The sequence below is a fragment of the Neophocaena asiaeorientalis genome, unplaced genomic scaffold (genome assembly GCF_003031525.2).
Source record: "Neophocaena asiaeorientalis asiaeorientalis breed wild unplaced genomic scaffold, Neophocaena_asiaeorientalis_V1.1 scaffold46, whole genome shotgun sequence".
Classification (NCBI taxonomy): domain Eukaryota; kingdom Metazoa; phylum Chordata; class Mammalia; order Artiodactyla; family Phocoenidae; genus Neophocaena; species Neophocaena asiaeorientalis.
In genome coordinates this window covers 12,630,115-12,638,847 of record NW_020175393.1, presented here as the reverse complement: position 1 = coordinate 12,638,847, position 8,733 = coordinate 12,630,115, and the positions used below count along the sequence as shown (strand labels likewise).

The following is an 8,733-nucleotide window of genomic DNA, read 5'->3' as shown; positions in this document are numbered from 1 at the left end:
TATAGGTACATATCTATATATCAGGTACTCGTTTTGCTTGCCAAATACTGTTCTAGGCAATTTACATGCATTATCTCTTTTAATACTCACTGAGCCCTCGTGATATAGATGATATTATTATTTCTATTTCACAGCTTAGGAAACTGAGGGGTTTAAAGTCTGTGTAAATTGTCCAGGGCCTTAGAGCTAGTAAAGGTAGAACTGGATTCGAGCCCAGGTCTGTCTGACTCAGGCCTCTTAATTACCACATTTACCTCTGGAAAAGTATCTGGAAGACATGTACTAAGTTGTTAAATAATTACCTAATGAGGTTGGGGTTATGGCGGAACCCTCGTATTCTATATTTTTCTCCTTTATTTTGTTTGGATTTCCATCTAAAAATTCTTTTTCCGTTAACAACAATTCCCACATTTTTCACAGCCTCTGGCCAGTCTTGCTCTCCCAGTTTCCAAGCCCAGATAGCCCTCCTCTGTTGTTTAGTTCCTGGACTGGCAAACATCACCAGGGAAAGCACATCACCAGACAGACTGAATCCATGACTAAGGAGTGGATTCCAGCCACCATGGGGCTCAGAAAGATTCAAACATCCTCAGGCAGTTATCATTGCCATTCCCCAGATTTTCATTCTCCTCGTGCTTTCTTTCACTCAAACTATAGCCATATGTCTTTTCTTTTCCATAAAATGTCTTAAAAGTAGTCGACACATATTGTCTTTGTACCCTTTATTCCTTACTGACTCCCTGCCTTAACCCTTCTGTTATACTCAAACCGGTCTTAGGTGTCACCGATGCCTTCCTGATTGGGAAATCCCACAGCCCTTGCTTTAGTCAATTCTATTTAATCAACAGTGTCGATCATATCTTTTAAACTCCTTTCTCTCTTGACTTCCGTAAAGCTCCTCTCTCCCATTTTCTATCCTCACTTTGACCAACCCCACAATTTCATTCACGACCTCCTCTTCCTCTTACCTTCCATGAATGCTACTGTTCTTTAGAATTTTTTCTACCACTACCCTGTCTAAAAACTCTCCATACCAATTCCATGCACTCTCAGTATTTTTATCTCTAAATAAATGACTTCTGCCCAGGTCTCTATATTGAGCCTCAGACCTGTATAACTAACCACTCAGTGTGCTGGCTCACTAGAGGGGAGAAAAATCACATTTTGGAGTATTTGCTGAATTCAAGCCACCCATATGAAGTCACTGCAGAGAGAGCTGGAAAATGTGCACAGTGGCTCTCTCGAGCAGGGATAAGTTGACTTCACGCACCACTTGGTACCCAAGGGCAAAGGGTCACAAACTATTTTTTTGACATACTGCAGAAAAGAGGTTTTATGTCAGTTACATATATATGCTATGGAAATCAAATTCTATGAAACAGCACTAAACTTTGCCACGTGTGATGCACTTTAAAAGTTGTCATGTTCCATTTCATTAAAAAATATTTGTACCCACTCACCAAGCAGATTTCATAAGCCATCAGTGGTTCAAGACCCACAATTTATAAACACCATCCTTTGGTCTTTCAAACTCAGTATGCACAGAATTGTGTTTATGATCCCACTTCTACAACCTGTTCCTTTTCCCTAATTTCCTGTGTCAATCAATGGCTCCATCATCTACCTGGTTTCCCCAGCTAGAAATCTCACGGCCATTTTGGACTCATCCCTCTGCTTTATCCCTCATGGCCATTTCTGCCTTGTTCATATCTCTCAGGTAGATCTTCCAATCTCAGTCCCCACTGTCACTATCCTGTTTTATATCACCTTTCACATAATAGTCTCGTAATTCATCCCCTGCTTTTGGTTTCTCCAATCTCAACTTATCTTTTTTCACTTCAAAGCCATTTTCTAAAAATAAGCAATGCTACTGCTCTGCTTAAAAACTCTGATGGCTCCTCATTGCCCCCAAATATTTCTTATTCATTCAGAAAACATCTATTGGGCAACTACTGTGGGCCAGGCTCTGTATTGGACACAGGGGAATAAAAATGCCATGGTTCCTATCCTCAAGGAGCTTACAGTCTGAACTCCATTGCATTACTGAGAAGACTCTTTTAGTAGTTCCAGCTCACCTTTTCACCTTACCTTCTGCTCCAGCCTGTCTATATACCTGATGCCTTTGTCACAGTAGAGAACTGGACATCACCAAGGTGTATCCTCCACTTCTAGGCTCCGGTGCCTTGGCTCATACAGTCCCACATTCTGTGGGATGCCTTCCTCTTCCTCTAGATGAACTCCTACTCATTCTTGAAAGGCTCTGTCTTGGTGAAGCCTTCCTTTTCACAAGTTCCTATTCAAAGATTTTAAATATTGAATCAATGTAATCATGCCCATATCCCAAATAGTTAAATAGTACTGAGGTGCTAAAAGAGAGAAGCCAGAGTCTCCCACCTCAACTCACCCCAACGCCAGCCCAATTCCCCAAAGGTGATCACCCTTAATGATTTTCCTTTTTAGATATCTGGTGATCTCCATGTTTGCAAAACAGTATGCTATATTATTATTTCTTGGTGTATCACCCTAAACACTGTCTATCTAATTTCTACTAGGAGAGTGAGCATTTAGCTCACATCCCTCCTGGTCCTATCTTTTCTCTTCTCTAACCCTCCTAATAGAGTTACATCTCTCTACTCAGGCCCTCCACTACATCTCTGCTCTGCAAAGTCACTGTGCATCCAGACCTTTACTTTTTGTTCTACTAACTATGGACATTATCTCTTTTGACTCTCGACATTTTCCAAAATGAGACCCTTAGTAACTCAACCTTTTCTCCATCCTAGTAGGCCTCACTTCTACCTCCTTCTACCTACTTACCTATAGGTACTTCTACATTTTAAAAATCAATCATATTTACATTCTCCTGTATAATCATAGTTCATTCCTCTTTGGCTTGTTTAAAAGGTGTTTCTAAGAGTTGAAAACCAGTAAGCATGTTTGCACTGTTAGACTAGTGAATGTTGTTTTCGATCGTCTAGTGGAATACTCTGATCATACTTTCTTCTCTGGGCCGTTCAGAAATATATTTTTAGATTTCAGGTTTAATGGTGTCTCCACCCAATAGCTCAAAATCAATGCATTTTAAATTATATCACACTTATATCATGTCTTTCCTGGATATTTTCCCTCTTGGAGTTTCTAGTTTTAACTTTAATTGTCTTTAATTTTAAATTTAAGTAATTTAATCTTTTAATTTTTTCTTTTGCATTCTGTTACCTTCTAAGGGCCTCGAGGGTTTCCAAGTTCCCAATCATACTTTTAGTTTTATTGAATCCCATTGTTTCTTCCAGCTTCATTACTTTAATCAGGATGGGTTAGTTTCCAGACCGTCACTCTGGGGCTTCCCTCCTCGGCTCATCTGGCTTGGAGCCTCTTTTCCTTGGATCCTGTGCAGTGAGAATGCCTTTCACTTCCACCCCTTCCAAGGAGAATTAATAACTCACTTCTCAGAAACCCCACAGTCCTTGTATTTACCTGCAAGGGCTCACTTGCTATGGTGTGATTTCCTTAGCCTCCAGGGGTAGTCATCCTTGAAATGGTACCTAACATACAGTTTGCCCTCAATAAACACTATTTGAAAAGACTATGGAGCACATTATTATTACTATTTATTCCAAAATCTTGACTGAGGACAGAGTCATCAGGTTTTTTCATGTTAAGGAGTAAAGAAGCACTTCTATATTGATGGGAAATGGGAGTAAGAATTAAGAGATAAGAAACAGCTCAACAAAGAATCAATTTATAAACACAAGTACCTTATTTTTTTCACTACATCAAAACAAAAACAAAACCCATATCAGATCCACCTTATAATCTGTATGTCTACGTTGACTTGCCATCCTTTGGAATGTGAGGCCCATTCTTTATTCATTTCACTGGACTAGGGTTGCCAGAAAAATTAGAGGAAGCCCAGTTAAATTTGAATTTCAAATAAACAACACATAATTTTGAGTATAATAGGTTCCAAATATTGTATGGAAACTTCTTATACTAAAACCTTTTTGTCATTTGTCTGAAATTCACATTTAACTGGATGTCCTGTATTTCATTTGCTAAATCTGGTAACCCTACACTGGGGACCTTCTCAGGACATTAACCTGCTAAATGCCAACCAGTCTGACCTCCTCAGAGAGAGTAATCTGATTACAATGGGAGGAAGCACAGAGTTGGCATGGAAAGAAAGAAAGAAAATATTTCATACTTGCCTTCAAGACCTGCTTTCAAAGCCCACCACATTTTTAGGTGTGATGATGAATTTTCTGATGGTGTCTTCTGAATCTTCATCCTGTCTTAAGGTTAAAGGGAGGAGGTCCTTAGAGACCTCTTACGTAGTGTATCATGTACACTTTTAGATTAATAGTCTGGGGCAATTTGTTTCATAGGCGGTTATCCCAGGAAGTACAGAAAATTGTCATTAGGCTGAGATAGTTTAAATGTTCACCTATTGTGAGGTTTAAATAAGTCACTGCTTCTTTAAAGATAATACTATTAGACAGCACTGTGTATGCTCTGTCCTAAGCATTTCACATACATTTGCATTTCGTTCTCACAAGGTGCCTCTGACTAATGTACTTCGATTATCTCCGTTTTACCCTTGAGGAAGCTGAGAAGCAGAAAGGATAAAGAACTTGCCCAAAGTGACATCACTAACAAGTGTGAGAAAGGAGCTGTAATCCATGCCTTCTTAATCTGGAGTCCTCCAAATAAAAATAAAATAAATTTCATCTACAGTCCTGTCAACCTCGCCAAAAAGCCAAAAATCACTAGTTAAAAACATAAAACATTAACTCCACCCATGAATGTTAAACTACTTTCTCTGAGTCTCTAACTGAAGCTTTAAATGAATATTTTAAAATTAGAAAGTTGGATTGAGGAGAAAGCATTGGAAAATGAAGGAAGGAATTTCAGCGAAACCTCAAAGAACTGGGTTAAGCTGAGCTATCAGATGGCCCCTTTTCACACCATTTCCCCCCAAGTCATAAAAGCTCTTCCTGATTGCCCTTCACTGTATTTCCACGGAGAAATGAAACTAAGTCAGTGGCAGGCCTTCCAAGCCGGAGCATAGTCCACATAATTTCTAGTTCCAGTGTACTATAAAACGGAAAGCGGACTGCGCAAGGCATTGCGGATTGCAGATGGAAACAGAGTAACCGGGAATTTAGTGAAACGAGCAAGGTCGGCGCGATGGGGGGGTGAATGGAACTGGGAAAGATCTGATCGGAATCGAGTCTGAGAACAGGAACCGGGGGCGCAGCACCCGCTCTCTGTACGCGTGGGTCGGTCCCGGGGGGGAAGGGGGTTAAGTTAACCCGCGGGTCCAGATTGCAGACCGCCGGCCCTGGGAGGGTGCTGTGTGCGCCGAACTCGCCCGCGTCCCAGCGCCTCTGCTGGTGGGAGGACGGTGGCCTCAGCTCCACCCCTTCCCTCCTCCTGCGGCGCCGGGGGAGGTCAGAGTCGGGGCGACCAGACGGCGCGGGGCAGAAGGAGCGTGAAGCCAGCGCGCAGCCCCTCGCCCGCCGCCCCGCGGCCACGGTGACCCGGTGACAGCGGGCGACAGAGCCCGCGGTACTGGCAGCGAGCAAGCAGCAGAAGGGGTCGGCGCGCCCTGTCCCGGTTCCCGCGAGCAGCTCATCGCGGTGCCCGGGTGAGGAGGTACCCCGGGGCGGGTGGGACCCGGGGGTTGCCGCCGGCTGAGGGGCTGGGAGGTTGGGGGCTGAAAGGATAGGGATGGGAGGATGGGGGAGGATGGGGGTTGGAAGGCTGGCACCCCGCCCGCACCCACCTCCAAGCCGGAGCTGGGCTCGCCTTCCCTGCCGCCCTCCGAACAGCTCTAGGATCTTTGCGGGGAGGGTGATGGAATTCGAGCCCAGTTCTCCCAAACCTTTTCCCCGGGGAGCAACCCCAAAGAATTGGGTGCTGAGAGGGAATCCTGACAGGGGAACCTGGAGCACAGGGAGTTTTCTTATCTGTGGGTCTACACACACGCGCACACACACACACACACACACACACACACACACACACACACACACACATGAGTGTTGCTTCTTCCGGAGCCCAGTTCTGAGAAGCTGCTGTATGATCTGAATGACAAAGCCGTCCCTCTCTGTTCCGATCACTTACTCTCCATGTCCCAGAGCTCCAGGCTGCAGCCCAGATAAGATCTCGGCTGCGCTACCCTGAGTCTGCGGGAGGCTTGTTTTTAAAAAGCCAAACAGAACCAGAAAGCAGAGAGAACATTCTCTTCCTCGTCATCACCTGGAGCCTCTCATAGACCTTTCTAGCTCTAAAAACGAAAAGGTCAGGCTTTCATTCAGACCTCTGGCTTCCGGGGTGGCTGCGGAAATGGGAGGAAGGAGGAGGGAGAGGTGTGTGGGCTCCTAAGGGGTCTGGGAGCCCTTGAGGGACTTAGGTGTTCAGGTTCGAGAGGGATTTGTGTTAACAAATCAGTCTTGAACAAATTACCTTTGACCCCAGTAAGAATGCTGAGCCAGGAGGTTGGTCTATGAGTAGGAGCTGGGAAATGAACACCTTCAAAGTGTTGACAGTTACAGAGGCCTGGAACCTAATCTTGGGCTAACACTGAACTCAGGGATCCGAGCATTAAGTATTGGTTCTTTTTTTTTTTAATTTAATTAATTTATTTTTTATACAGCAGGTTCTTCTTAGTTATCTATGTTATACATATTAATGTATATATGTCAATTCCAATCTCCCAATTCATCCCACCCCCACCCCCACTTTCCCCCCTGGGTGTCCATACATTTGTTTTCTACATCTCTGTCTCTATTGCTGCCTTGCAAACCAGTTCATCTGTACCATTTTTCTAGATTCCACATATATGCGTTAATATACGATATTTGTTTTTCTCTTTCTGACTTACTTCACTCTGTATGACAGTCTCTAGGTCCATCCATGTCTCTACAAATGACCCAATTTCATTCCTTTTTATGGCTGAGTAATATACCATTGTATATACATGTACCACATCTCCTTTGTCCATTCGTTGGTCGATAGGCATTTAGGTTGCTTCCATGACCTGGCTATTATAAATAGTGCTGCAATGAACACTGGGATGCATGTGTCTTTTTGAATTATGGTTTTCTCTGTGTATGTGCCTGGTAGTGGGATTGCTGGGTCATATGGTAATTCATTTTGAGTTTTTTAAGGAACCTCCATGCTGTTCTCCATAGTGACTGTATCAATTTACATTCCCACCAACAGTGCAAGAGGGTTCCCTTTTCTCTACACCCTCTCCAGCAACTGTTCTTTGTAGATTTTCTGATGATGCCCATTCTAACTGGTGTGAGGTGATACCTCATTGTAGTTTTGATTTGCATTTCTCTAATAATTAGTGATGTTGAGCAGCTTTTCATGTGCCTCTTGGCCATCTGTATGTCTTCTTTGGAGAAATGTCTATTTAGGACTTCTGCCCATTTCTTGATTGAGTTGTTTGTTTTTTTAATATTGAGCTGCATGAGCTGTTTATGTTTTGGAGATTAAGCCTTTGTCCGTTGATTCGTTTGCAGATATTTTCTCCCATTTTGAGGGTTGTCTTTTTGTCTTGTTTATAGTTTCCTTTGCTGGGCAAAAGCTTTTAAGTTTCATTAGGTCCCATTTGTTTATTTTTGTTTTTATTTCCATTACTGTAGGAGGTGGGTCAAAAGAGATCTTGCTGTCATTTATGTCAAAGAGTGCTCTATCTATGTTTTCCTATAAGAGTTTTGTAGTGTCCGGTCTTAGATTTAGGTCTTTAATCCATTCTGAGTTTATTTTTCTATGTGGTGTTAGGGAGTGTTCTAATTTCATTCTTTTGCACGTAGCTATCCAGTTTTCCCAGCATCACTTATTGAAGAGACTGTATTTTCTCCATCGTATATGCTTGCTTCCTTTGCCATAGATTAGTTGACCATAGGTGTGTGGGTTTATCTCTGGCTTTCCATCTTGTTCCATTGATCTATATTTCTGTTTTTGTGCCACACCATATTGCCTTGATTACTGTGGCTTTGTAGTGTAGTCTGAAGTCAGGGAGTCTGATTCCTCCAGTTCTGCGTTTTCCCCTCAAGACTGCTTTGGCTATTTGGGGTCTTTTGTGTCTCCATACAAATTTTAAGATTTTTTGTTCTACTTCTGTAAAAAATGCCATTGGTAATTTGATAGGGATTGCATTGAATCTGTAGATTGCTTTGGGTAGTATAGTCATTTTGACAAGACTGATTCTTCCAATCCAAGAACATGGTATATCTCTCCATCTGTTTGTGTCATCTTTGATTTCTTTCATCAGTGCCTTATAGTTTTCTGAGTACAGGTCTTTTACCTCCTTAGGTAGGTCTATTCCTAGGTATTTTATTCTTTTTGTTGCAATGGTGAATGGGATTGTTTCCTTAATTTCTCTTTCTGATCTTTCATTGTTAGTGTATAGGAATGCAAGAGAATTCTGTGCATTAATTTTGTATCCTGCTACTTTACCAAATTCATTGATTAGCTCTAGTAGTGTTCTGGTGTCATCTTTAGGATTCTGTATGTTTAGTAACATGTCGTCTGCAAACAGTGGCAGTTTTACTTGTTCTTTTCCAATTTGTATTCCTTTTATTTCTTTTTCTTCTCTGATTGCTGTGGCTAGGACTTCCAAAACTATGTTGAATAATAGTGGTTAGAGTGGACATCCTTGTCTTGTTCCTGATCTTAGAGGAAATGCTTTCAGTTTTTCACCATTGAGAATGATGTTTGCTG

The 8,733-nt window shown here is 42.3% G+C and overlaps 1 protein-coding gene across 4 annotated transcripts in view; it reads left to right on the top strand.

Annotated features, from left to right (window-relative positions):
• Nucleotides 1-5,157: 5,157 nt before the first annotated feature.
• PLA2G7 (phospholipase A2 group VII) overlaps nt 5,158-8,733 on the top strand; it is a 29,623-nt gene continuing 26,047 nt past the window's right edge. For 2 of the 4 annotated variants that reach the window (XM_024766093.1, XM_024766092.1), the window contains exon 1: nt 5,158-5,644. The gene's annotated coding sequence lies outside the window, so the exon portion shown is untranslated. The remainder of the gene's footprint in view (nt 5,645-8,733) is intronic. The other 2 variants (XM_024766094.1, XM_024766095.1) reach the window with 1 other exon arrangement.